A 13,004-nucleotide genomic window follows, 5' to 3' on the forward strand; every position below is an offset into this window, starting at 1 on the left:
TAGAGACTGGACCGGTTCCATTGATTGAAGGGGTTCCTAGTTGGGAACTTCTACTACAGCAAGTTAGCACCTTGTCTACAGTTTACAGTCTTAGAGAATTGCCTGGATCATTGAGAGGCTACATGTCCTGCATCGGGTCATACAGCAAGAATGATGTCAGAGGTGTGATTTGACTCCAGGTCTTCCTGGTTCTGAGGCTAGTTCATTATCTATTATATCATTCTTACTCTCAGATGATTCAATATCAATGAAAAAAATTTACTATAAAGATTTAGAAGGAAAGAAGCTAGTAGAGAGATATCTTGAAGAAGGAGGCTTAATAAAATTTCTGGTTATTTGCATGGTTGAAAGAAGATTTAGCACACAAAAAATGCAATTTGGATCAAATGTGGGCTAGAAAGTTTGCATATTGTTAATATAATGATTTGTGGAATGGTTGCATTAGGGAATATGACTCACACTGTAACTTCTCTTCAAAATTAGAAAGCTGTATGTCCATATAAGAACTACAATAATTAGCTCAAATGTTTCACAGTGGTACATGAATTACAAAGCATTTTTACCATCATCCTCTCTGATCTCATCTATCTTAACAGAAGGCATGTCATATTCATTACCAGATAATGAGTGATTCATCCAAATATAAGCTAATTACATATTATGTATTCAATACAAAGTATTCATAGCTTGTATCATTCAAATAGTCTATAAACACATGAATATGACACATTGACTAAAGAGTAAAAGAGATTTGCAAAAAAGTCCCAGAAGTGTAAAGATAACTTATTATCAATTGGTAATTATTGAACAAGCCACTCAAAGGCACCATAACACTAGCATTGCCATTATTATTGCAAAACCTTTGATCCAGTTCTGCATTCATGGATTAGTCACATACTCCAAACATCAATCTAAGCAATAGTGAAAATTGTTAGAGTATCTGATGTGCCCACGGAAAACTGTTTTGTATTGAAAAAAAATTTACCAATCACAAAAAAAGGAAAAAACAATTGATACTAAATGTAGTATCTACCAGGAAGGCTATTTAAGACCACTATGGTTCTTCTAAGCCTTAAATCGATTATCTGTACTTTTGAATAAAACTAAATACAGCTTTCAAGTTAAAGAGGAAATTCTAGTGAAATATCATATTTATTATTATGTCATATTTCAATTGAAAACCATATTATTGAAAACATAATAATATTAAAATGTCATTTGAATTTAATTAGTGAAAAATTCTAGAGAAGGAGGAGAAGAAGGAACATTATACATAAAATAACAATGGAATAGTGATATGTCTCAGGATTTTTTCCATCTGAAATCCAAGGTTAGCAGAATTAGATAACAATAACAACAACAAATAACTTTAGTTTCTTCTGACAAGATACACTGAGTATAAAGTTATCTAGGGGAAATCTGTGGCTATGCATGATAAGAAACTTACTGGCATGCTGAAGTCAAAACTCAATGGGAAAAACAGATCTAGATCAATTAACATCTTCAGAATACCAATCTTAACATATACTTTAGGAACAAGGAAATAGACAAATTTAGAAAGCGTCCAAATAAAAATTTATATTATGTTAACAGAATACAGAACCCATCACTGAGATAGTAGGTGAGTTTGGTCCAACATTCAGGGACCACTTCCTCCTCGTTTACCACTTCCTTGACCTAGACTACCCACAGGCCAGCTTGTTATTGAGTGGTGGGGAGGGACAAGTGATCTCTTCTTTTCTTCTTCATCTCTTGCTCCTATCCCATGGTAGGAGTGGCCTGCCACAGGGAGGATCCAGTCCAGGCCACCTAGAACCTCTTTGGGCACCAGAAAGCCCAGGAAAGCAAATATCACTCTTGGCTGTTCTCCCCCCCCCCAACCTTCCCACCAGTGCCTCCTTCTCCCTCCTAGTTATTCACTTACCCTTCCATCCTTACTTCTGAGAGTAAACCTAGAATTTCAATTCCATTCAGATCCTCAAGCCCACTTCCCTTTTCCCAGTCATGATGAGTAGGGTCTCTCCAGGATACCTGCCCTGCATAATAGAAATGGCTGCTAATGCCACATGAATGAATACATAGCCTATATGTGTGTATATAAATTGTATCTCCAAAAAATTAAATTGGCCCATAATGCTTAATAAAAGCTTTTCATTTTTATTCATGCACTGTCAAACACAAAAAAAGTAATCATTTTATTAACCTGAGCAATAGTCCACTGAAAATTAAACTATATGTAGCGTACAATGTAAAGTGCAACTATATGTAGGGTTAAGTTTTGAGAATACTCTAACCTTGAAAATTGCTGTTAGATACATAGAGGCTGGGTTATTATACCTACTATCTCTCTGTAAAGGGACCTCTCTGCATTGGTCCCAGGCATGCAGTCAGATTAGGTTCAGTCCAGGGGGAATCAAGCCTCTAATGAGACAAGCCTAGGCTCTCTTTATATTATTTGGATAATTAAATTCCTACTCTAGTGCCCCTAGGATGATACAATAACTTAGGTTTAGGCTTTCATGTAGTGTTTCTCTAAAAGAGGAGTAGAAAGGTACTTAATGTATAATATAAATCAGATATGGGACAGATATTTATTTCCTTCACACAAAAGAAAAGCTCATAAGTGCAAAATGACAATAAGACAAAAATGCTCAGTAACTTAACTATAGTCATAATCTCTCAGGAAGCTAATAATTAAACTTCATTTCAGAGTATGAAACAGTTTTTAAGAAGCTGATTTGACATTTTACATTTCACCTCAAATCTGTACTGTCCAAATAACTTCCAGCATATATCTATTGGTAAAATGACCAAGCCAATAGCCATCTTCCTTGATGGAGAAGCTTCCCCTACTGTTAGCTAGGCTCCATTACTTAAACCCAGGATCTCTAAGCCTCTAAAACTCAAGTTTATCACCCAAGCTTGGAGGTGTCCACTGCTGATTTTCAATTACCTGCTCAGGGAAGAAAACTCAAACCAGAAAAAAGTCTTTCAGAGGGCTAGGCACCAGCTTGTCTAGTTGAATCCATGCTTCACATAGAAACAAAAGTGGGGTTGGTGAGGAAGAGCTCATTACTTTCCCACATTACTCATGAAGAGTCGAGACAGATGACACCACTTACCATATGGAAGAGGTAAAGCAAGAGCCTAAGTCAGAAGCTATCTCTTATTTTAAAAGGCCTACTCAGTCATTGGCTCCTCCAGGATAGCAGCCAATGAGAGGATTTCAAAGTGCAAGTTGTTCAGCAATGAGCTACTTTGTTGGAAGTAGGTCTTAAAGATCCCATGTGGCTGGCCAGAACCAGGGAGCACAACTCCAAACATATTCTGTTACATTACAGTGCAAAAGTTAAATATAGAGCACTCCCCATCCTTAAGCTTATAATCTCATGGGAAATGTGAGACACATATGAAAATAATATGTTAGAAAATGATTCAGTGAGAAAGGTCAGAGTGGCTTGAGAGCTTTAAAGAGAGAAAAGATCAAGAAAAGCTTCATGGAGGAGTTGACATCTAACCTGTACCAGGAAAGAAGAGAAGGAAGTCAGTAATGGAGATGGGAATAGGGGAAGTACATTCAAGGAAAAGTGAAATAGTTTGTACAAAAATACAAAAATGGGAGAGGGGAAGACAAGATTGGGGGACAATGAACAATACAACTTGGATGAAATATACAACAAAAGCTAAAAAGTTCAGCCAAGTTGTAGAAGTCCTTAAATATCAGATTAAGGATGATGTATTCAATTAATAGCCAGTGAGAAACTGCTGCTGGCTTTTTGGAGTTAATCAGTCACCTGATCTGACTTCCACTATAGGCCATTTGTTTTAACAACTATATGAATGAATTGGGAACTTTTCAAAGTGTTTTTGGTGTACCATCCCTTCTGGATCTACTTTGCCCCAACTCCCACTCACATTTTCACATTAGGTTTGCAGAGGGTGATTTCACTCCTCAGGGTTCTAGGGATAAGCTAAAGTGCTTGGGAAGGGAGGTTTCTAGTACTTTTGCTTCTGAGCTTCTATCTGGTGTGCCTCCTAGACTTTAGCTTTTAGAAAAAGGGTATTTACTGAGGTGGTATAGTAAAAAGAGTTGGTATGAATCATTGACCAAAAGTCTGGGACAAACTCCTACAAGTACATAGAGAATCAAAGAAAGTGGGGTCAAGCTAGAGAGCACATGTAGCAAAGGTGGACCCCATTAGCTCCTGGATGGGTGAAAGTCCCTTGGTCCTTCCTGGAGTAATCATAAAGTTCTGTAGAGCTGTGTCTAGTACTGTTCTGGGCCCTGAAGATTGGAGCCCTTCACTTCTCTTCTACCTAAAGGGATCACATGGTCTAAAACTGCCTCTCCTCAGCATTTCTACTTTATCTTTTCTGAGTGTATTACAATTAATTAATTACTATGAGAGTAGAAAGCTTTGTATGTACAAGGTTGCACTGAAGTCGTGTGATGTAACATTGGCAAGCGCTGCCAGAAACACCTTGGATTCATTACATGTTTGATTTTGAATTAATTTTTGGTTGCTGCGTGTTCAGAAACCTTTTACTGTTGACAAATTTTTTGTGACCCCCGCATTCAGTTATGTCACCCCAAATGGGGTCAAAATCCATAGTTTAAGAAGCACTGTAAGACGTCTTTGCCCATCCCCCTTTGTTTTAGTGACTTGTGTTTGTTGATTATTTCCAATTCATCCTGTCTATAGTTTGTTTGTACAGAGTTATTTGCATGTTGTCTCCATCACTAGACTCTGGGCTCTTTGAAAATAGGGACTAACCTGTCTTTATTATGGTCCTTAGTACTTAGTACAGTGCCAGGCACATAGAAAGTGCAAAATAAATATTTCTTGACTGATAAGTCTTTGGCCAGTTTTAATTCTTTTTCCATCTCTTATATGTGGGTGTAAAATGAGCAAGAGAGCTCCTGCCACCTCTACTTCTCTTCTTTCTCTTTTTTCTCCGCCAAATTAGGATAGGTGGGCGAGAGGGTAGAAGTAATATTTAGGCCAAGGAATTGAGGTCGACATTGAAAATAGAGGCAGCATGGTATGGTTCATAGAGTATTGGACTTGACAGCAATATGATGGGTAGAATCCCGCCTCTAACATTTCCCAGACGTGTGGTGGTAGGCAAATAATTTAACCTCTCTGAGCCTCAATTGTCCCATCTGTGGAATGAGGATGGTAGTGCCTACCTCATAAGGTTGTTGTGAACATGAAATAAGGAAAAATATGTATATACATACATGTATACACATATATGCATGCATGTATATATATTTGTGTGGATAGACAGTTCTTGTTTTGTGCATGTGGCTCTTTCCTCTGACCTTTACATCAAGTGGTTTTTATGTAATGTGAATTTGCCATTGGTGGTTCAAAATAGAGGAAGGGAAAGAGGAAGGAAGGGAGGGAGGCAGGAAGGAGCCAGGAAATCCTGGAGAAAGGGGACCAGCACACAGTTCAAGGACACATGGGGGCCAGGGACAGAGAAGCAAGAGCAGGAGGAGAAACATGGGGGTGGAGGGTAGAGTCAACCATGTCAGGTTCATCTTGGGGTCATATTGGGGCCAGACACAGACACAGTTAGGAGAGGACCGGTGACCCACAGGAGCTGTGGACAAACACACGGTACCTGAACATAGACAGAGGGAAGACAGACACGCAAGGGTAAGTGAACAGGACAAGTAGGCAAAGGTCTCCTCTAATGATGCCATAGGTCTCAAGCTGATGCTGAAGTAAAAGTAGTGGTCTGTCCCTGCATTCATTCTGCTTTCACTTGGAGGCGGGGTTTTTTTAGGTTTTATTTTTTTGGAGGGGAGGTAGGGAGAGAGTGCTAAGCTGAAGGGCAGGCATGGAGAGAGAAAAAGAGCATGGTACTGTACAGTGAAGTTAACATAGATTTTTTTTCTTTGGAATGCAGATTTCTTTCAGAATTCTTTATGTAAAGTCAAATTTGCATAAGGCAAATTTACGTAAAGCAAGAACTATTCGCATATATGTTTGAAAACCTTAAAGCAGTAGATAAGTGCTAGCTGTTATTGTTATTATTGTTGTTATTAAGCAGTAGAAGGCTTCCCTTTCCCTTCCATATCAAAGTGCACTAGAAAATTGTGGGTATACAAATATTTTTTTTATGCTAGCAGGTGGGGACTGGCCACTAATCAGTTTTGAAAAGATCTTTTGACCTTATTTGGAAATAGATGCACGGCAATGCAACAGCTTCATATTTCATATTATGTAACAATCAAGGAACAATACTTCAGAATATATATGTATACACATATATGTATTCATATATACACACATATACACACATCTTACGTGCCATCCCCAAGAAATCTTGTCAAAGGTTGGTTCTTTTTTATTAAATAAGCCAAGGACACACATCTGATTTAACTTATGGCTAACAATTAACTTAAATTTGGGTCTATAGTGTGTGCTAATAATCATTTGCTATCTGCTCTTGCCTATGTGCATTTCCCTCCCCCCACTTCCCCAAATCCACAAAGACAGATAGGATCAAGAACATATGGAATGCCAACCAAGACATAATCAGCTAACCATGGGATATTCTGCACCACAAAGCTGATATCACTCAAAAAGATGTTGATGTCCTTATGCTTATTCATTTATCTACTTGAATCAAAGGGTTAGGTGCAGGGGGTGGGGGGTGAGAGAGAATGCCTAGGCATGATTAACAATAGGTGCAAGACAGGATGAACTAGATTAAACTGATCCATATGCAAATTATACAAGGCTGATTGCATCAAACCAGGCCCAATTTAATGAGTATGGGAAGATGCCTTTATCTCTGCTTGGATGTGTTCCGAAAAGGAGGACTGTTCCCAGATAAAGCAGAGTTTAATAAGAAGGTTTTTCATTACAGGGTCGATCAGAATTTGCATTTCTCTTCCTTCTCTCCTCTTTTGCCTCCCTTCCCCCAACTCCCGCCCCTCCAATTTATGTGGCTATTCTGAAACCTCCTTCCTTTTGGGAAGTAGTAAACATTTCTAAATTATGAGTATACATTTTAGGAGATTATATACTAAGCATTAAGAGAGATGAGTCCTCTAAGAGCAAAATTAAAAGTTTTTTTTTTAAAAATTCAGTCATTTATTAGGTCCTTGCTACAGGAAGGGCATAAACATAACTTCATCTCTCCAATCCATCCTCCCCGTAGCTGCCAAATAATCTTCCTAAAGCACTAATCTGATTAGATGGTTCCCCTCCTCTAAAATTTTCAGGGGCTTCTTTTAGAGAAAAAACAAAACAAAACAAAACAAACTTCTCTGTTTACAACTAAGAGTCCTTTATAATTTGGCTTGAGGCTACCTTTCCAGGCTCATTTCACATTATGTCTTTCACTTACTCAGTGTTATGTCCGAACTGGTTTACCTATTGTTTCCCCACGTCAATAGATGACCTTCCATCTTGGTGCCTTTGCACAAATCTACCTCTCTCGTGCCTGGAATATATTCCTTTCTCACCTCCACCCTTGAGAATCCTTAATGTCTTTCAAGGGTGAGTTCAGCAGTCATCTCCTAAAAAAGTCTTTGCAGTTGTCCCTGGGTAGTGCCGCCTCCCTACTCAAATGATCTTGATCTTACTTCTCTGTTTACACATTGTTTCCCTCCATAGCACACAAATCTCTTCAGGAATGGGACCCCTCTCCATTTTCCCCTCTCCCCTCTTCCCTCCTTTCTTCCCTCTCTCTTATCACCTAGTCCAGTGCCTAGTACCTAATACACACTAAATGATTATTAATTGAATTGAATTAAAATAAATGAACCTAGCTACCTGTGTTGTTCATTCTTAAGGATGAAAGATTTTTAGAAAATTTGTAAAAAAAAATTTTTTTTCATTAAAAAATTAAATATCTTCTTGCTCTAAAAATTCTCCATAGCAATGTCCTTGCAAGAGGGTTTATACTTATATGAAATTGGGGAGATTTTTTGTTTTTGTGAATTACATTCATGTCTTCTAATTCTTCCCTCTGAGACCAAGCTAAACATGCATTATCCTTCTTCCCTATGATAAATGATAAGATACTTTAGAACAGCTATTTTATTCTTTTCTTTCCCCACCCCAACATTTTGATGTTCTTCATCTGATTTTTTTCATTTCTATGAATTTATTTTGTCCTTTTATCACTTGCTTTTCCTAATATAATTCCCCTCTCTCTCCAAAGGAATTTTTCCTTGAAAAAGAAAATAAAAAAGAGGAAAAGACAGTTCTGCAAAATAGATTAATATGTCAAAAATTCTGGCAAATATATGCAGTGTTCCACAGCCACAGTTGTCTACCTCTGCAAAGGTTGGCAGAAGAGGGTGTCTTCTCATCTCTCTTCCTCAGGGCCAGGCTTAGTCATCAGAATTTCATAGCATTCAGTTTCTATTATTTTGTTGTTCTTTTCATTTATATTTTTATAGATAATCTGTATATTGTTATACTGCTTCTGCTTTCTTTATTTAGCATTAGTTTGTATTTTTCTTCTCATGCTTCTCTGTGTTTATTATTTTAATTATTTTTTACAGCTCAATAAAATGTCGATATATTCATATACCACAACTTTTTTATTGATTTTCCAATGACGGTCATCTACTTTGCTGCCAGTTCCTTGCCACTACAAAAAAAAAAATGATGCCATGAATATTTTAAGGGATAAAGGGCTTTTCTTTTTATCATTGATCCTTTTTGAGTATATGCCTAGTGGTAGAATCTTTGGGTCAGAGGGTAAAGAGATTTTATTCAATTTTATAGCATAACTTGCTATGACTTTTTACATGATATAATCTCCAGTATTCTTACAATACTGATCACCTCCTCTAGATATATTCATTTCATCTTGGCCATGTCCTTCCTAAAACCGTAGCAATTCAATTCAATTTAACTCCCAGAAATGGCCATGAAATTACAGAGATAGTCTTACCAGAGAAGAGCAAAACAGGATTATGAATTCTATTTATGAAACATAAGACTGTACTAGCTTTTTCAGATATATCATCCTACTGGCTCATGTTGAGCTTCCATTCCACTTATTTACTTGAACTATTATTTATCCACATCTCCTTATCTCTTCCTATGTAATTTATTTGTTTAAATTTGTAGTACTTCATATATATCCCTATTAGATTTAAATTAATCAATACATTCAGCCTATCATTCTAACCTGTTGGCATTTTGTTGGTTTCTAACTCCGTCATCCAGTAGGTTAGTTATCCCACCCAAAGCAATATCATCTACAAAGTTTATAGGTTTGTCATCTATGCTTTCATCCAAGTAATGATAAAGATGTTGGTTGGCATAGGGATTCCTTAGAATCAGAGATTTAGAGTTGGAAGGGAGCATCTTAGGGTTCATCTAGCCAAACCCTTTGCATTTTATGGATGAGGTCTAGAGGTGTCTTGACCAAGGTCACACGAAGAATAAGTGGCAGAGCCAAATTCAGACACAAATCCTCTCACTCCAAAGCCAGTACTTTTTGCCATACCACACTGTCTCCTCTCTCATAAGTTGATAGAGGATTTTTTAAACCCCAAAACCTTAATTATTTATCACTATGTAAGCAGAAGATATGAGAAAAGATGTGGCTAAAAATTCAGAAAACTCTTGATTATCCATTGAAGTGGAGGAGGGCAGAAGTAAGGAAGGAAACAAGTATTTATTTAGTTCCCACTATCTTCTAGGCACTCTGCTAAGTACTTTACAAATATGACCTTGGTTGATCTTCATAGTAACCCTGTGATGTAGCTGTTATTATTATCCTTATTTGAGAAGCCTAAGGCAGACAGGGATCACACAACTGGTAAGTGACTGAGACTGGACATGAACTCGGGTCTTCCCAAATCCAGACCCAGCACTCTATCCATTGTACCTCCTAGCTGCCAGAATCATATGTACTGCTGAAATCTAGAAAATAAATCTGCTAAAATTGACAAAATATAGTTTTCACTAAAGAAATAAATCTCTTTCTCAAGTCTTTCTACTATCCTAATACATGTCCACTTACAATCACATCTCTTTTTGCAGCTCTTTATCCCATCACATTTAGGGTTTCGGCAAGTCATGGAATACCCCCAAGAGGAAGAGAAGAGAAACAAAGGGAAGGTATATTCTACATTCTCGGAATAATTGAGAGTTGACTCTATTACATAATAATAATATATATATACACACGCATATACATGCATACATCCATATATACACATATATGCATATACATATATATGTATATGTACACTCATATGCATACATATAAATATATTTGTACATATAAAATATTTCAAGTAGCCAGTTGATACAGTGGATAGAGTACTGGGCCTGGAGTCAGGAAGACTTATCTTGAGTTCAAGTCTGGCCTCAGACACTTACTAACTGTATGACCCTGGACAAGTCACTTAACCCTCTTTGCCTCAGTTTCCTCATCTGTAAAATGAGCTGGAGAAGGAAATGGCAAACCACCCCAATATCTTGCCAAGAAAACCCCAAAGAGGGTCAAGAAGAGTTGGACATGACTGAAAAATGACCAAACAACAATATAAATATGTATATGATTATCATATATAATTATATATATATATATATACACAATTTCAAGCATGTGTTCTTGTTTCTTTTGAGACAATTTTTCCTTCACAATAGAATGCTTACATATGTATATATGTGTGTTTGTATGTCTATGTGTATATATGTCTGTATAATGTATTCAGTAGGTGTTCAGCTCCCTTTCACTATGCTAGACTATTACTTCATTGCTGGAGGATAAATTTGCCTAAAACAATCAGAATGTAAAGCTACAATGAAATTCAAGAGTTAAAGATGAGATATATAGCACTCTCTCTCTTGTGCTATTTACCTGGGCTCTGTGTGAAGCTTAAATCTATTAGCATAAACATCTGTACCTGCAATGATATCGGCAAATGTTTGGATTGGATACAACAGACCTGATTCTCAGACTCTGTTATCATAGACTGTCATAAACAAATACTGTTCTCTCCAGCAGGCTGGACAACAATAAGCACAGCTTTGTTTGGGTCAGAGCTACCTACAGGCCTTTGCAAAGCATTTCATCATTTCTCCCTACACAGAGTCAATTTCTGCATTATCGAGAAGCCTAGTGACTGTTTGAGTGCTGTTAGGGCTTTGGAATGAAGGGAGCCAACCAATTTACTTCCTCTTATTGATGCCTTTGTGCCTGCAGTACCTTGCCAGAGTCCTCCTTAATCGTCTGATTAATCATCTGGAAGATAGTCACCTGCCCCAGAATCAGTGAAGCTTTAGAAAAGACTGAAGCATAGTTGACATGGTGTTTGCTACCTGACAAATCCAGGAGAAATGACAGAAGGATAGAGGTTTGTACACAACAAAAGTCTGTTGACTTGACCAAGGCCTTTGGTACCATCAGACATGAAGGCCTGTGGAAGAGTGTGGTGAAATTGGGTTGCCTCAACAAGTTCATCAGCATTGTACTCCAGTTTCACGGGATGGCATGCTCGCCTGGGTCCTGGATGAAAGATAATGCTCTCATGTTTTCCCAGTCACCAATGGAAAGTGAAGTAGGGTCATATGCTTGCTCCCATGCTCTTCAGAAGGATGTTTTCCATGATGTTGTCAGACACCTTTAATGAAGACAAAAATGGCATTAAGATCAGCTTCCACATTGATGGTAAATTATTTTAACTTGAAAGGGTTACAAGCTAAGACCAAAGTAGAGGCCTACTTTTTGTTTGCAGATGGTTGTGCCCTCAATGCCACCACTCAGGTTGAGATGCCACAGAATATGGATCAATTCTCTGTCACCTGTGCTAATTTTGGCCTGACAATTAACACCAAGAAAACAGAACTCCTCCATCAGCCAGCACTACATCATCCATACATGGAACCATAGATTACAGTAAATGGAGAGATTTTGAATGCTGTGGATAAGTGCATTTACCTTGACATTACACTCTCCAGGGCTGTCCACATTGATGCATGTATTGCCAGAGCTAGCTTAGTATTTGGGAAGCTCCAAAAGAAAGTGTAGGAGAGAAGAGTTATCAGGCTGCATACCAAACTGAAGATCTACAGAGCCATTGCACTAACTACATTGTGGTATGTCTGTGAAACTTGTACAGTACTTCAGTGCCATTCTAGAAAACTTAACTGCTTCTACTTGAGTTGTCTTAGGAAGATTAACCTGGTTTAGCCATCTAGTGAGACGGTTTTACCAGGGTGTGGTATGTGCTATTGTTTCTTGGAGCTAAACCAGGACATGGAGCTAAACTAGATTGAGGGTAACCAACAGGCCTCAAACTCATCAGTGAGTCAAGGGGATGTCTGCCTCAAACTTATGAAGACTTCCCACAGTTAAATGGGCAGAGAAGAACAATTTGTTTCAATGGCCATGGAGATGGCTAAAGCAGGCACTATGGAGAGCTTAGAACTTGGTCAGACATCAAAGATGCCAAAGTCATCCACTGCATCCCTGGCCATCACCTTGTCTTGCCACTGGTCTTTGTTGATTCTGGAAGAGAGTGAGGCTGCTAACTTTGTGCAACTCTGCTTCACTCAAGTCCAGTTCACGTGCAAATCAAGACATCACCCTGTGATGTCATTGACTCTTTTTGAAAATGAGGGATAAACAACTCAGGAAAATCCTAAAAATTACCTGGAAAAAGAAGGTACTGGACCCTGAGGTCCTCTCTAGAGCTGAAGTGCCAAGCATTCAAACTATCGCAGAGAGTGCAACTCCAATGGACTGGCCATAGTTTGAATGTCAAATGCAAGCTTACCCAAAAGGTTATTTTACAGAGAACTTGCATGAGGTAAGCACTCACAAGATGGTCAGAAAAAGTAGTGTTGGGATATTTTCAAGGTATTTCTGAAGAACTTTTAATATTGACTATGAGATATGGGAAACACTGGCACAGGTCCATCCAGTGTGGCATGCTTGCATCAAAGAAGGTGTTGCACTCTATATGCAAAACAGAACTGTAGAAGCAGAAAGGAAATAGGAGCTATGCA

This window comes from Vombatus ursinus, unplaced genomic scaffold, assembly GCF_900497805.2.
Source record: "Vombatus ursinus unplaced genomic scaffold, bare-nosed wombat genome assembly UNPS02015175.1, whole genome shotgun sequence".
NCBI lineage: Eukaryota > Metazoa > Chordata > Mammalia > Diprotodontia > Vombatidae > Vombatus > Vombatus ursinus.